The sequence below is a fragment of the Bombyx mandarina genome, chromosome 22, assembly GCF_030267445.1.
Source record: "Bombyx mandarina strain Sakado chromosome 22, ASM3026744v2".
In the NCBI taxonomy this organism is placed as follows: domain Eukaryota; kingdom Metazoa; phylum Arthropoda; class Insecta; order Lepidoptera; family Bombycidae; genus Bombyx; species Bombyx mandarina.
The window spans coordinates 17,259,849-17,277,367 of NC_143228.1; positions in this window are offsets into that span (position 1 = coordinate 17,259,849).

A 17,519-nucleotide genomic window follows, 5' to 3' on the forward strand; every position below is an offset into this window, starting at 1 on the left:
AAACCTTGATCGATCTAAGCGACTGCAAAACTAGTAATTATTCAAAATATGAAAATAATATAATATTATTAATTTATGATTTATTTTATTTTATTTCAGACAACAACAAGTCCATATATGTACATAGTATCATTGAAACATACTTAAAATTACCAAAACCAATCAAAAAAAAAAAATACATTTATTAAAAATAATTATCAGTTGAATACATTTCAAATATTCCATTCAACTGATACTTACTTCGAACCAACCGTTATTATTATTATTATTTAGTCCGCAAGTGAACCATGGTACAATGGTTCAAGTACCGACACTCATAACGGTCTCTGATTATTATGATTTTTATGTGATTTCAATATTTTAAGAGCGATTTAAAAATGTCTTTGGGTGAAAACAGACATCGTCAGGAAGTCGACCGGCGTCATCCAGAGGTACAGAGGGCCTTATCTCGTGCAAAGGGCCGGAAATGTGATTTGACGTTTGAGAAACGTGCGTGCGCGCTCCGTGGCTTGCATGTATATAGAAAAATGTGGTTGGTTTTTACGTCCTGACATCGGAACAAAAGAGCTAGTCGAAACGTTCTGTATTTATTTTGTTTAGGGTAGCTGTTTTCACTGGTTTGCAGGCCTTAATTTTTTTTATTTTATAACGCTTAGATGGGCGGACGAGCTCACAGCCCACCTGGTGTTAAGTGGTTACTGGAGCCCATAGACATCTACGACGTAAATGCGCCACCCACCTTGAGATATAAGTTCTAAGGTCTCAAGTATAGTTACAACAGCTGCCCCACCCTTCAATCCGATACGCATTACTGCTTCACGGCAGAAATAGGCGGTACCTACCCGTGCGGACTCACAAGAGGTCCTACCACCAGTAAAAAATGTACCAGTAAAATGTACCCTCAGTAAATGTTGTCCGGAGTCATATTGCGAGCTTATATCGCTTTTTTTCCCGGGCAAGAGGCCGATCTTCTTGCGAGGTTCTCTCGCCTAGGGGGTACGCGGGGTATGTGAGTTTTGGCGGTCTCCAGATGCTTTAGGCAGACCACGGGAACACCACGTTATTCCTTTAGCGTGAAAGTCTTAAGTACGTATTTCATTAGAAAAAATAGTAACAGCCTGCGGGATCCGAACACAGCTGCATAGCTCGATGTGAGCCGGGCGTCTTATCCTTTAGGCCACGACTAATGTCCAGCGATGAGCGACGCCTTCTATGTTGTCTATGGACTCTAATAATAGCCTAACATTAGACAGACCATAACCTGTTAACCCGTGTAATGCAAATAAATAATATTATGTGACAAAAATAATTTAGTGTCTACTCACTACTTAAGTAGGTACTTTAAATAGCATCGTAGTAATTTAACCCAAAAGTATAAAATTAAATATAGTAATTGTGAGACGATAGATAATATTAAAGCGAAGGGAACAGGCTCGACTGTTTGTCAACTGTTGACATCCGTGTGACTCTGACACCGTGACTTCTTGTTACGACGAACGAACAGTTTTGATACTTGATATATTTTTTTAAATATGAACATTGGCATTCTTAATTTTTAATTGTTTTGAACTCGCTAAAGGTTGTTGGCAAAAATAGCCATATTGATATTTATGAGGGATACATAGCTGACAATCTATCTGACATGTATCTTATGCAATAATATACCTCGACTTAGCTCGACAATAGTTCTAGAAGACAGAAGAAGAAGTGGGCTTCCTGTTTTTTTATTAGGTAGAAGAGTCATCTAGCTCACGGTCCATTCAGCGGTAAGCGGTTATCGGAGCACATAGACATCACAACGTGAATCTGCCTTCCCCTAATTGAGACTTGAGTTAGATGTAACTTAGTACTCACATAATTTATTATTGCCGCTATGTAATTATCACCATTTAGAATTTTCTAGATTTCGCTTATATTGATTAGCATCTTCGTGCCAAAACTGTAAAGTATAGGAGAGGCCGAAAATATAATTACAATAGTGATGGCCGAAGTAAACCTTAAAATAAGTTTTAATTGTGTTTCGTTAGAACCGAAGAAAATACTAATATGGGTGTTTACTGTAATTTAGCTGAATGGCTCGAATGGACGGGAATTCGAATTTACCTATAAGTTTGTGATGGCGCATGTTATTTAATTAAGCATTTCTGATATGTTATTGGAACATTAGGTGTTCATATTAGTAGTCAAAAGGGATACAAATTAAAATTTTCATATATTTATAAGGAGATTATTAAGAAATTGGAGAATAATCTAGAAATAAAAAAAAAAAGATATATTTTTTATTGCATAGATTGGTGGACGAGCTCACAGCCCACCTGGTGTTAAGTGGTTACTCGAGCCCATAGACATCTACAACGTAAATGCGCCATCCACCTTGAAATATAAGTTCTAAGGTCTCAGTATAGTTACAACGGCTGTCCCACCCTTCAAACCGAAACGCATTACTGCTTCACGGCAGAAATAGGCAGGGTGGTTGTACCTATCCGTGTGGACACATAAAGAGGACACACACATATACCACCAGTAAAATAAAAAATAAGTGAGTACATTATTACCGATTTACCGATAATTAGTAAATGAAATCTTTTCAAGGAATATGGACAAGTATCAAGAGTGTTCGAGCGTGTGATGCGTGTAGGCCGGGCAGCACGTATAGCGACGTGGTTTCCTGGCTATAGACCCTCGCCTGCGGGAACTCTCCTCCGACACAGCCACGGCTTCATAACATTGAACTTTTAAGTCCCTCATATTTTGAATTATAGTTAGACGAAGTTCAGTAGAGGTACTGTCCAGCCGGTACTGGATGATGAGAGCATGCAGTCCTCTTTTTGAGAAGGTTGGCCACATTTTCTTTTCTTCACAATCGAGGTTTATGCTCTGAGTGTTGGGTTTTTTTTTTTCAATTATCTCACGATGTTGTCTGTGGACTCCATTAATCGCATTACATTATTATATCAAGGTCTTCAATGGGCAAATACAATTCATTTTAGTTCATACGTCATACCTACCTACTACCTACCAACTATACCAGAAAAAATATACGAAAGGAAATAATCTAATACTACAAAAATAAAAAACGCTTCCGCCCAAAAATCACCTTTTGCCACCTAAATTCGTATAAAATCTTTGCGAACAAAAAATTCCAACAAATCCCCAAAATTTCCATTGAAAAGCCTAAAAAACTATTGAAACTTACGAAAGATATATTCGTTCAATAAATTTTAAATAAATTTCAATGATAAGTTAAGTTTAAGACATTGATAGCGTCATCGATGTCTCATTGCAATAGATTCATAGTAAATTAACATTTACATTGATATAGAATCTTTCCCTTTATTTAAATTCGTATAAGGTTTATTTTCCTCTGAACGTTATTGAAAATGAGAACCTATTTTGGCTCCAAGTGAGGAGTGATTGACAGATTCCATCGCTACTGTATAATTTTTGTTTGAATTACATAAATATGTAATTTAGTTTGTTTTTTGATTCGAAATTTCATATTGTTAAAGTTTTTTTTTTGTTTTTTTTTTAGTTTGATCAAACTTTTGTGTGAATCAATTCGCAGTTCGATTCCCGGGAGTTTACTTATAAGATATATCAACAAGCGTACATATATCTCTAAATAAATTAACTCGGATCTATTTGCCCACTTAACAGCGGCCTGCTAATTTTCGTTGAAGTTTATGATTTTACTACAGACAGACACTAAAATTAAATATATTCGATTGTAATAAATTTTCATTAATATTGTATTTCCGAATTAGGACTGATGGGTCCCGACTCTGCTTTGAGATTGGCGCGTTGTGTTTTTAGTTCCGTTCAGTTTTACTGGTGGTAGGACCTCATGTGAGTCCGCACGGGTAGGTACAACCACCCCGCCTATTTCTGACGTGAAGCAGTAATGCGTTTCGGTTTAAAGGGTGGGGCAACCGCTGTACCTATACTTGAGACCTTAGAACTTATATCTCGAGGTGGATGGCGCATTTACGTTGTAGATGTCTATGGGCTCCAGTAACCACTTAACACCAGGTGGGCTGCGAGCTCGTCCACCCATCTAATCAATAAAAAAATAAAAGTTGGGCGTCAGGTAAACTACGACTATATAGATCCAATAATAAGATAAAACATCTTCACTCACATCGTCATTAAGAACTGAAAAGCAATAATACAGTAGAACGTAAAATCTTCCCGTACGGGTGTAGTTGGAATAATCCCTTAAGTTACCAGCGAATAGATAGGAAAAAAAGGTACGGAAAAAAAAGCAAGCTCCGATGCGCAACGCAGACATGTTTTTGTGCGATCACAATTTTCCAGTTACCTTCGAATGATACAAGATTTTATGTCTAACTAGCTGACCCGGCAGACTTCGTAATGCCTCAATCGATAAATAAAAGACTTAAACTTTTGTATAAAATAAACTTAAAACAAACAAAAGGAATCCGTCCGACGGGGGACACATCAAAAGATAAACAAAATTGTTATTTTTATTTCATTCCGAGCATTTTCATATTATCTACCTTTTAAACCTTCTTTAGACTTCAAAAAATAATTCAAGACCAAAATTAGCCAAATCGGTCCAGCCGTTCTCGAGTTTTAGCGAGACTAACGAACAGCAATTCATTTTTATATATATAGGTAGAAGATAGATAGATGATTGCAAAGTATTGCATAGTTATTTGTCCTTACTTTTAAGGCTTGAATAATTTCTGGTGGTAGCGTGTCTTGTGAGCCCGCACGGCTAGGTACCACAACCCTGCTTATTTTTTCCACGAAGCATTGATACGTTCCAGTTTGAAGGGTGGGGCAGTCGTTGTATTATAGAATTGAGACTTGAGCTGATGTCTCAAGATGAGAAGCGGTATTTACGTCCTTGATGTTTATTGGTACCGGTAACCACTTAACATCATGTGGGCCGCGAGCTCACCGGCACCAGCATAAGTAATAATAAAGAGAAGGCTCTTAGTATTGCTCATGATCTCATGCACTTTGGCCAGCCCATACCGTGGGCCTCGCAGGTCAAATACCTAGGCGTCACCCTCGACAGAGGGATGACATTCCGTCTCCATATTAAAACGGTACGCGACCGTGCCGCCTTCATATTAGGACGTCTCTACCCTATGCTTTGCAAGTGAAGCAAACTGTCCCTCCGTAATAAGGTAACTCTCTACAAAACTTGCATACGCCCCGTTATGACGTATGCAAGCGTAGTGTTCGCTCACACAGCCCGCACCAACTTGAAGCCCCTTCAGGTTATTCAATCCCGATTCTGCAGGATAGCCGTCGGAGCACCATGGTTCCTGAGGAACGTGGATAACGTGGATCTCCACGATGAACTGGAGCTCGACTCTGTCAGTAAGTATCTACAATCGGCATCATTGCGCCATTTCGAGAAGGCGGCACGACATGAGAACCCTCTTGTCGTGGCCGCTGGAAACTACATATCCGATCCTGTAGACCGAATGGTAAACAGTCGACGTCGCCCAAAGCACGTCATTACGGATCCTCCCGATCCATTAACGGTGCTTTTAGGCACCACAAGCACCGGTCACCGTCCTCGTCGAACCCGTCGCTTGCGACGAAGGGCTCGACGAGCGAATTAACCCCTAGGCACAGCCCACTGAGTTTCTCGCCGGATCTTCTCAGTGGGTCGCGTTTCCGATCCGGTGGTAGATTCTGCGAAGCACTGCTCTTGCTAGGGTCAGTGTTAGCAACTCTCCGGTTTGAGCCCCGTGAGCTCACCTACACACGTTAGGGTGAAGCTGAAATAGCTTCTCAAGGCTATCAGCATAGGTAGGAAAAAAAAAAAAAAAACTCATGCTTTGGATAATTTACCCATGCATCAGCCCGCTGAGTTTCTCGCCGGATCTTTTCAGTGGGTCGCGATTCCGATTCGGTAGTAGATTCATTCGCAAAGCAATTGCTCTTGAGTTGTTAGATCTCCCTCGGAGGCACTCGGGCAGCTGTTAGCAAATCCCACCCCTACTGGCTGAGCCTTTGCTCGCCCACCTGTCCTGGTGAAACTGGAAAGGCCTCCGGGCCACCAGTAATCTTTTAACCATAAAAAAACATTGGATAATAGGGGACACCTAATAATTTTCTGTTCTCACCGACTATATCCAATTCAAAGGAGGAGTTATGGTTTGATTAGACATTAATGTTTGTTTGTTTAGACTTTATAAATGTGAGGTATTTTAATTTTAGATCTCAATTGTACACCAGATATTCCAAATAAAATTTAAATACTTTTATTACAATGCTCTATCCGCGTATGCATAAACTTAATTGTTTAGACGGGTAAGTCGGCTCATAGCTCATGGTGCTAATTAGCTATCGTAGTTCATTGACTTCACCATTTGAAAACATATTTTTACGGCTTAATCTCGCAGTCATTTGCAGTTCATGAGTTCTAGCGTTATGAATAATTTATAGTTATCCTCATCGCAGCCGCCTAATTATATCCAATTATATAGAAGGTGATACAAAAGGGTGGTCACGACCCTTAGCAATGAGGAATACGACGCAAGGAGGAGATGATGATTTGCCATTTACATGGGCAGAGCGCAGGCTAGGCCCACAAATACCATTACGTCCACCTTCAAAGGTGGGATCAACACAACACTGTTGAACAACAACTGTTTTCGAAATATATCTAATGTATCCTTATTATTCATTCGAAGAATGCATCACAATATCAAATAATCAAAAATTTCAGGAAGTCCTTACGCAATCTCGAAAAATAAAGCTTTTTAATCGGACAACAGATATACAATATGTTTTTCATACTACTGCACTTACACTGGTATAAATGTATTTTACAAATAAAATTGTTCACGTATTTGGTTCTTCTTTACTTTCTTTAAATTCGTTTGCCAGTTGGCGAAGGCCTTATCTAACCTACAACATTCTGATCTCTCTCTGGCTACTCTACTCCATGTTATGCCTGCAACTTGCCTGATATCATCTTCCCATCTTTTTTGTTGTCTACCCCTCTTTCGTTCGTTGGTCTTAACAACATTATTGGCAGTTTTATTTGCATTAACAACAGTTTTATTATCGACAAATTCCCAACAATCAGTCATTGTTGCCAACCGAACCTCAGCAGCGCGTCACGTATGTAGTTTTCTAACATTGTCGACGCTACGCTGTTTAAGCATGCGACTCGGCGCTCAGGTGCCACACAGAATTACAATTGACACTCTCGGTAATAACTCGTTGATGTAGCGTTGAATCCACAAGTGGTAGCCGGAGGAAGGTCGGCTGTATGATCGTGTGTTTATTTTTGAAATGTTTCGAAATGTAAATTGTTTATGAACGTAGTTTAGAAGGGCTTGACTTAGACAAAGCAATGTTGTATTGACATTTTGAGTTCAGATAGGTGCTTTGTGAACTTGTCTTATCTGGACATCAAGCTACACGATGCCCTCCACGAGGCCAAGGATCGCAGCAGATGGAGAACAATCGTACAAGTGAGATTGATGCAGCGATGGAGTCACGACCCTCAGTAATGAGGAGAACGACGCCTTGAAGAGTAGGTGCTTTGTGAACTAATTGTCGAGTGTTATGTGTCAGGGTTAAAATTCTTAAGCAGGTCCCACTTGATTCTAATTAAAGTACTTCACACGTTCAGGAAGAACTCAATCAAGACGCACGAATCACATGGTGTAGCGGATGTGAAATTCGTGAGAATTGTAAATTTTGCATAATTATTAATGAGAAGTCATATTGTCGACCCGATAGGTAGGTAGGTACCACTGTCCTTTTCCTGTCCACTAACCGATTTCTGCAGCGAATCAGACATCCTTTTGGTTTACAGAATGGGGCAGTCAATAGTAGCAGGGCATACAATACAAGTGATCTTACGGTTTCACGTTGTGATGTCCAGTGTCTCTGACTACTACGTAAGTGGTGGATCGTGATTATAACGGCAAATCTAAATTGTTGAAAATTTGTTTGCTAACTATTTAACAGGTTAAGGACCGGAGCAGTCCCTGTGGGTGGATACTATTACTTTGCCAAAACAATATTAATTAAAAATCTACTTAGAAATAATTAAAAATCTACTTAGAATACCCTTGACCGCAAGTTTTCTATTGAATATGTAAGAAACGTGGACCGCCATGGCTCATCTAGGCTAGTAGCTGTAACATATTAAAGGGGGAATATTCGACAATATAATTGCATAATCAAAAAATTTAAAGTAGGAATAGCTTATTTGAGTAATTCTTTATCCATATGCATTTAATTACTATTGGCAAAAATCTCTAAAAAATCTCGGTCCTTAACCTATTCAGTTTTCTACTAAACGTATTTACGGGCTACTCAGCAACCCTACACATGAAAAACATCAATAAAACTCATCTCATTTAGTCACATTTAGAGATAACGAGTTCGCTATCTATCTGTAACAATGTTTGTTCATATTTTCGAATGGCGAATACCCACAAAAACTACCATAGACGAAACAGCTAGTTGTTTATTGCGTTAAAAGTGATTTAGTTAAGGAGACGAACAAAATCTAACTCTAAAAAACTAATGTTGTCTGAGGAATTTCAGGAGATGACATGATACCTAAGTTGTAGAAGTAAACAAGATAATGGCGCGGTGAGGCACAAAGCCGCGGATACTAAGATATTTGTACACATGCTTGACGTGTTCGTGAAATACAATTTAAGCTGCGGATTACATGCGTTACGGAATATATATGTACAGATTTTTTTTTACAATAGCTGGGTAAATGATCTCTTAGTGTGGCGGTAGCCATCACAGAACACTAGATATTTAACAGATGGCTGAATCTCGCTTACGATATTTTCAAGATAAGCTTACATATTATATACAAGTTCCGAACAACAACATTCGGGACGTCGGTCTACCGAGCAATATCACCTGCTCGGTGGAAGATCTTCCCATCGTCGTTAAGCCTTTCACAATAGCTCACTCACACTCACAATAAGGATCACACACATGGATACCACCATCAGTCTTGAGATATGAGGTCGAAGCCTCAATCGTATTGCCAACAGTCTTTTCACTCTTCAAAATGGAATTAAATAATGCTCCGCGTCAGAAATAGGCCGTTAGAACCTATCGGTATTGATTCACGATATGCCCTAACACCTACCTATTTTCCTAAGAAAAAAACGTACATGTGGAATTAGAACTTCGCCTGACTAGTATTGTTGTTGGATTGTAATACTCTAGACATCTTACGTGACGTTTCTAATTGGTGTCGTTCAAGCTATCGATAAGCATTTGTTGGCTATTGATACTTCAAGTCGGTTCGCTATTTCTTGCTAGGTTTTATGGCCAATATTCTGAGACTTCCAACCGGTATACGGTACCCTTTTGAAGTAGACAAATAGTCTTTATTGATTATGATGAGAAATTTAATGACAATGTCTTGAATGATGACGACCACTCTGCCTTGCTGAGTCTCTGAGTTTGCACGAAATGTCAATATTGGCAATGACAATAAAGGAAACTAATAAAATATAAATAAAAAACAAAGTATCTAGTGCTGAGTTGTCATGTAAGCCTGTCGTTTTACAATTTGCATATGAGCTCGCAGCCCGTGGCGCCGGGCAGCAGACGGAGGCAAGCGATGCGATGCGACGCGATAACCCGCGCTACGTGCCTAACTGCACTCAAATTCGCTGCTCCACGCTCTCATACATAGAATAATATAGACCGGTCATTTCTAATATGAATGTTGTGTATATACAAATGTCATATCGTGTAATAAAAATTAAACCCGCAAATTATAATTTGCGTAATTACTGGTGGTAGGACCTCTTGTAAATCCGCACGGGTAGGTACCACCACCCTGCCTATTTCTGCCGTGAAGCGGTTATGCGTTTCGGTTTAAAGGGTGAGGCAGCCGTACTGAGACCTTAGAACTCATATCTCGAGATGGGTAGCGCCTTTACGTTGTAGATGTCTATGGGCTCCAGTAACCACTTAACACCAGATGGGCTGTGAGCTAGTCCACCCATCAAAGCAATAAAAAAAACCTAATATTAATTACTATGTGATGTTCTGTGTGAGGTTATTACATGGTGTACATGGTCCTCCTGTCATCGGAGCGGTCAATCAAACCATGAGTATAATTACATGTACATTCACGTCAGCGACCGCGGTGGATCGCTACACGTTAACAACTAACTAACGTATAAGGCTTATTACTAAAACTGCCTAGTAAGCTAAGTGGGGCTGGGTAGCATTCGCCTACAACTATAACAATAAACTGTATTTCCTATTAGTAATCTGAGTAAGTAAGTAAGTTAGTAAACTGAGTAATTTCAATGTAATTAAGAATTTAATACGAGTGGAATCCATTAGGCGTCTATAGGTAACCTTCAATATTCAGTTAGTCGTGAGCACTTTTGTTCGTCCCAGATAGAATCTAGGAGTTTTTGTAGCCAAATCCCGTAGTTAGGTATGATTTTTTCTACTGAATTATATAATTAACTTATGTACACAAATGACTTCCACGATCGTGTAACAAAAACCAGCCCGGAATAATTTGAAGTAAAGTATGGGTGGCGGTCTTCGATCTGGATTGTCAATGGGTAATCGCATGTCACAGAGTGGGCTGTGAGATCGCTCACCGGTCTATAAAATAATAATAGTAAAACAAACATAAGGTTTAAGTCTTAAATGAAGCTTACTGATGGTGGGGCGTTTTGTGAGACCACACAGATAGGTAATACCTAGGGACAGCAGTTATACTGCAAAATGAATAAAAGAGTTATCTCTTAATATGGTGGCATTCACGTTGTTGATACACTGGTTACCGTCCTCGATTACGACGAAGAGTTCTACGAGCTAACTAACCCATAGACAGGGCCCATTGAGTTTCTTCCTGGGTCTTCTCGGTGGGCCGCGATTCCAATCTGTGGTAGATCCTGCGAAGCACTGCTTGAGTTAAGGGTGGTGTTAGTGAATTCTCTCAGGTTGAACTTGTGAGCTCACCTACCTACCCGTCTGAGCGTAGCTGGAATAGTCTCTTAGACTAGTCGATTCCCTCCAGTTCCCAAGTCCAAGTCCGTCCAATTTTCTGTTAAAGCCTCTCAGTCCACTCTGATTTGGTGCTCTATGTACGTCACCACATCTAACCGCAATTAGACAGGCAGATGTAAGATTCTGTCGACATAATTCATGTACAAACATACAAAGGTCGGGGAAAAATTCGTGACGTTCTCGTACCAACTACATACAGGATTTTGAACAAATTGTTTTTATAGTTAGGCTATTGTAATCGTAACGTGGTCTATAAATAGTTTGAGGCGGTGTGATTGCGGTCGTGGCCTAGGATGTCACTAGCCAATCTCTTCGCTGAAGACGGCTATGGAGCTTACTGAAGAGTGAGCAGCAGGAGAGCAGCTGAATATTATACTAGCGTACTTCGGGGGTACTCAAAGTATTACTCCCAAAGATCCCGCACCTTCATTTTCCCTTGTACTTTTTTGTGTCTAGTGTTTTTTAATTCGTTTTTTTTTGTTTAAGTTATTATTAAAGTGTACATTAAATCAGGCACAATGAATAAATCATTCTGTTAGTTACTGTGTACTTAGTGCGAGTTTTTTAACGTTGGAACGTGTGCCTACGTTTGCCGCTAGGGGCGCTGTTTCAACTGCATATAAATGTGAGTTAACTTTTACGCTATCGAGGCCTAGGGTCGACTGGCAGTCCTTTACGGGACTGCTGGCCGACCAATCCTTGTTTCAAGACCCGTCTACCCCTGATGAGGTCGACACGGCGGCTTCCCGTCTCGTCGATACCATCAGGGGAGCCCTGGACCAAGTGACGACTCTGGTACCCAGCGGGGGGCCCAGAGCGGAACTCCCGGTGCACCTCAAGACGTTAATTCGTCGGAAGAGGGCACTGAGGAGGCTCTGGGCGACATCTAGGTGTCCCAGGATTAAGCGCGAGCTCAACCGACTTGAGGGGGAGCTGGCGACTAAGATGCGGACTTACCGGGGTGATTCCTGGGAGGGGGGACTGTTGGACGCGTCCGACGACCGTACGATGGCCCCCCTTCACCGCATCTGTCGCCGGCTCACCAACAAGCCTTCCCCCACTTGCCCCTTGGAGGACGAGGGGGGAAGACGGTGTTTTACACCGTTGGCTCGTGCCGAAGTCCTGGCCAACTCGCTGGAGCGGCAGTTCACTCCGAATGTCTCTGCACCCTCGATGGCTGCATTCCATCGCGAGGTGTCAGAGGGTGTAATCCAATTCCTCAAACCGGAATCGCCGGGAGTCGAGCTGGGAGATGACGACTTAGTCACTCCCAGCGAGGTGCGCCTCCTCATCAAGTTGATGAAGAGGCGCAAAGCCCCCGGCGAGGACGGTATTCCTCCCCTCGCCCTGCAAAACCTCCCTCCCTCAATCGTGTCAGCAATGACACGATTGTTTAATTCCATTCTCCGGGTAGGACACTTCCCTGGAACTTGGAAACTGGGCAAGATCATCGTCTTGCCCAAACCCGGCAAGGACAGGAGAAAGCCCTCCAGTTACCGACCGATTACCTTGCTCTCGCACGTGGGCAAGTTGTTCGAGCGGCTGCTCCTGAGGAGAATATCGCTGTATATTCCCCTCAGGCCGGAGCAATTCGGCTTTAGAAGCGGCCACTCGACGACTCTGCAACTGACCCGTGTCCTGCATCACTTGGCGGACCGGCGAAACTCGGGCCAATACACGGTCGCGGTCCTCCTCGATATCGAGAAGGCCTTCGACCGTGTGTGGCACGAGGGGCTGGTCCACAAGCTGCGGGACGCGGGCCTACCGCACGCTCACGTGCGACTGCTCGGGTCGTACCTGGAGGGCAGAACCTTCTTTGTCGCGGTCGAGGGCGCACGGTCTTCCGTGCGTCCCATTACGGCCGGGGTTCCCCAGGGTAGTGTCCTATCACCTATCCTATACGCCCTCTACACTAATGACATCCCCACCCTGGAGGGTCACCTTCGGGCGTGGGAGGAGGACGTGAAGTTGGCCTTGTTCGCTGACGACTCGGCCTACTTCTCGTCCTCCCCGTTCCCCTCTGCAGCCATCATGAGGATGCAGAGGCTTTTGGACATACTGCCCCAGTGGCTGGACCGTTGGAGAGTCGCGGTCAATGTGGGAAAGACCGCGGCCTTACTCTACGGTCCGGTCCGTATCAGAGTCGTCCCAAAGAAACTCAGCCTCCGAGGTGTGAATGTCGAGTTCAGGACCACGGTCCGGTATCTCGGATGCGACATCGACCGCTCTTTGAGCATGGTTGCGCACGTCAACCGAGTCATCGGTCAGGCTCGCGCGGCCATGTTCTTGTTGCGGCCGGTGTTTGCGTCCGGGCTTCCGACCAGGACCAAACTCGCCATTTACAAGACATACGTCCGTTCCCGCCTCACATACGCTGCTGTGGCCTGGTATCACCTGTTGTCGCCGTCCCAGCGATCTAGGTTGCAGGCCCAGCAGAGTCTTTCCCTCCGCATTATCGTCGGGGCCGGGCAGTACGTCAGAAATGACGTTATTGCCCGGGACCTAGGGGTGGAGTCGCTCGTGGAGTTTGTGACTAGGCTCGCCCGTAATATGTACGAGCGAGCCGAAAACGGGCCCCATGAGCATCTCCACAACATAGCCCCGCTGCACGCCAGACCACCGGATGGTACGGCATTGCCGCGGGAGCTATTGGTACCCCCGACGATCGTTCGGAGATAAAGCTCCTCGCCGGCTGTGAGGCCGGGGAGGACCTATGAGCGCCCCTCTCGGAGCTGAGTTTCATCAGCCTCTAGCCCCACGCCTCTTGCCCGTTTGGCGGGTCCCCCGTATGGGGACCGCGGCTGCACCCCGTAGGTGCAGCCTCATTTCCACGAGGGGCTTTGACCCCACCCCCCACCCCCTTTTGGGATGGGGTGTTCTTACCCGCTACAATCCTCCCCCCCATCAATATTGTATAACGATGGGGAGAGGGGGAGAGGACTGTAGCGTGGAGTGCGGATTCACTCTCTCCCCCATATTAGGTTAGCTAGGTTATGTTAGGTTAAGTTAGATTAGGATTAGTTTAGGTGTGACGGCGCGCGCTGTCCCGGCACTCCACGGAGTGCAGGAACGGCGCGTTGCCGTCACTTAGATGTAAGTTAGATTAAGTTAGGTTTACTTTAGGTTAAGTTAGGTTAAGATGAAATTGTAAATAGTACAGGGAAAAAAAAAAAAAAAAAAAAAAAAAAAAAAAAAAAAAAAAAAAAAAAAAAAAAAAAAAAAAATTAATTATATATATGGAGGAGAGCAGCAGCCGCCCCCGGAAGAAGGGAAGAATGAAGAAGGAAGAGGAAGAAGAAGAAGAAGAAGAAGAAGAAGACGAAAGAAGAAAGAAGCGAAGAGAGAAGAAAAAAGTCGTCCCACCAATCTCTACGATCCTGCTACATACCATCCCGCAGCGCATCACCCCTGCCTCATTAGGCAGGGAGTCACAAGTCCGGGCAGAGGGGTTTCCCCGAGGCCCGCTCCGCGCCCCCGCAAGGGGACGCGACGACCCCACGACGCGACGCTATCGAGAACGTTAAAAAACTCGCACTAAGCACACTGCTTGAACTGGTCATGCGGTCTTGTTTGTGGGGCGAAACAGTCGTTTACTTAATTGAGACTTCGACATCAACGTTGTCTACGGATCCCGATAGCTACTTAATACCAGGTGCACCGTAAGCTCGTCACCGAAAAAAACTAATTAAAAAAACACGTGTGGCACTCCGAGACTGCCGCGGTAAAACTATTGCATAGTAGGCGTAGTGGGGGTGTCAGGTTATTTTCGTTACGGAATTTCTTGATTCAGCCGCTGAGCTCAAAGCCCGCGATAAAATCTATGCAATAGCTTAAAAATTATAATTTAGTCATCATTGTAAAGGTAGTCCAAGAAAAATGGTTGTACGATCTCTTTAAGGTGATCTTATGATATGCAGGAGCTAGAAGACTGGGATTTAGATTAATAAGGAGCATCGTAAGCAGTGGATTGGCTGTGCTCCAACCCAGCGACGTTAATCACTCACCATCAGGTACGCTCCTCTGTCGACAAAGGCGATATAAAAATAATCGAGTAATAGAGTATTATTACACGTTTTCATGTGACGGACACGACCCTTTTGAGGACACGACTTAAGATGAGGAAAACCATTATCAATGGTACGTGAAGGACAAAGGCTGTGGATAAGGTAAGGTATTTTTTTCAATAATAGTGAGACTTCCTGCTTTTAATTCAGGAAGAGGAGAAGAAGTCGGCCGAAGAAGACTGGATGGAGTATGTGAATGACGATATGAGAGAGAGAGAGGAGTGAGTGTTGAGATAACGGCTGATAGAAGGGAATGGAAGAGAAAAATTAGCTGTGTTGACCCCACCTATTGGGATAAGGTGGAGAAAAAAGAAAAGAAGATTCACAGTTGTCGGTAGCTGTGACGTCTTCAGTTAAGCAGGGCTTATCTGCCTGAGTGCGCCAATGGGCTTCAAACTAGTTATAGCTTATCATATTTTTTGTTGTTGTTATAGCCCTAGCGTACTCCACTGGTACCTACATAGGGCCTTCACTTCACCATGTCTTGCGTTTGCTCCTGAATATCATATTTTCAGTAGAAGCTTACAACTAAATGTAAATCCCATGCTTCTAAACGCTGATACGATCTGTACCGCATTATTTCAATCCAATAATTCATACAATTCAAAGCTGAACAAAAGCAGAGTAAGTTGAGATACATATCAAATATTCTTGCATTCACAAATTTTCAACAAACAATTATAAATAAAAGGCCTTTGCTTGTAAAGGATTACCTATATGGAATTTACTTATTCTTAGGAAGAATTAATATTACATCGTTTTAATGATTATTTCGGTATTATCCATAATTAGATAGTAGGTACTTAGGTTAATACAATATCAAGTGGTGAAATTTTTGCAACTATACAGGAGAGACGTTTAAAAAAATTTTTTTTTATTGCTTAGATGGCTGGTCGAGCTCACAGCTCACCTGGTGTTAAGTGGTTACTGGAGTCCATAGACTTCCACAAAGTAAATGCGCCACCCACCTTGAGATATAAGTTCTAAGGTCTCAAGTATAGTTACAACGGCTGCCCCACCCTTTTTACCGAAACGCATTACTGCTTCACGACAGAAATAGGCAGGGTGGTGGTACCTACCCGCGCGGACACACAAGAGGTCCTACCATCATGTCTGTTACCTGAAACTAATAATTTTTTTCCCATTGCGTTTCTAGTAATAGTTTTGTTATGGTTTGCCTGACTGGAGACTGAACCTTCTTCCATCGTCGTCACTGTGTGCTATGACAGTCTCTTGACGACTCCTGTTTTCAGCCTTGTAATGTGTGTAATGGCTTCACATAACTGACGTCCATAAGTGACGGGGAGCACTCAACATCAGGATGGTTGGATACCCGCCTGCTTTTCATGGCCATAAAAAAAACTGTAGATGGATAAATTGCTGGTTATATTTACCAAAATAGACACCGATGATAGTTGTATGATAATGAAGCTTAGGAGTGAAAATAGCTTTGAAATTAATCTACAACTTACGATTTTATCTCGTCTATACTAATATTATAAAGAGGAAAGATTTGTTTCTTTGTTTGTATTGAATAGGCTCCGAAACTACTGAACCGATTTGAAAAATTATTTGACTGTTTGGAAGCTGCGCTATTCCCGAGTGACATAGTGGTGGTAGGACCTCTTGTGAGTCCGCACGGGTAGGTGCCACCACCCCGCCTATTTCCGCCGTGAAGCAGTAATGCGTTTCGGTTCGAAGGGTGGGGTTGTAACATACTGAGACCTTAGAACTTATATCTCGAGGTGGGTGGCGCATTTACGTTGCAGATGTCTATGGGCTCCAGTAACCATTTAAAACCAGGTGGGCTGTGAGCTCGTCCATCCATCTAAGCAATAAAAAAAAAAACATAGGCTAACAATTATTTAAGTACGAATATTAACTTGAGATTTGGAAAATAAGTGTTAATATTACTAACGGAAGACTTTTGGTTATCTTTTGATTAGATTCGTTATTGAGAGCGTTGGAACTGTTTATCGAAATAAAGTTACACATTCACAATGTTATATGTACATTGATTTGTTGTTTTAATTTTTGTGGGACTTGTACGATACAATTACGGTCCGGTTCGATCTTGGCGCGAAATGTATAAATTTCTTGAATTCCACATGGATTTCTTTTTAATATTTAGTTTTTTTTTCTTTTTTTAATTGCTTAGATGAGTGGACGAGCTCACAGCCCACCTGGTGCTAAGTGGTTACTGGAGCCCGTAGATTGTCCATGTTCAAGTTTATAGGTATATCGACTGTACTTTATACCAGTGATCAGATGTATCACAATTGGGCAAGGCATCTTAGCTAAGATCATCTTAGCTATTTCGAACCGGAGAGCAATAACCATGTGTTCCAGCTTGGATGAGTGGTCGTTGCACTATTTTGCGATTCCGATCCGGTAGTAGATTTAGCGAAGCACTGCTCTTGCTAGTGTTAACAAGTC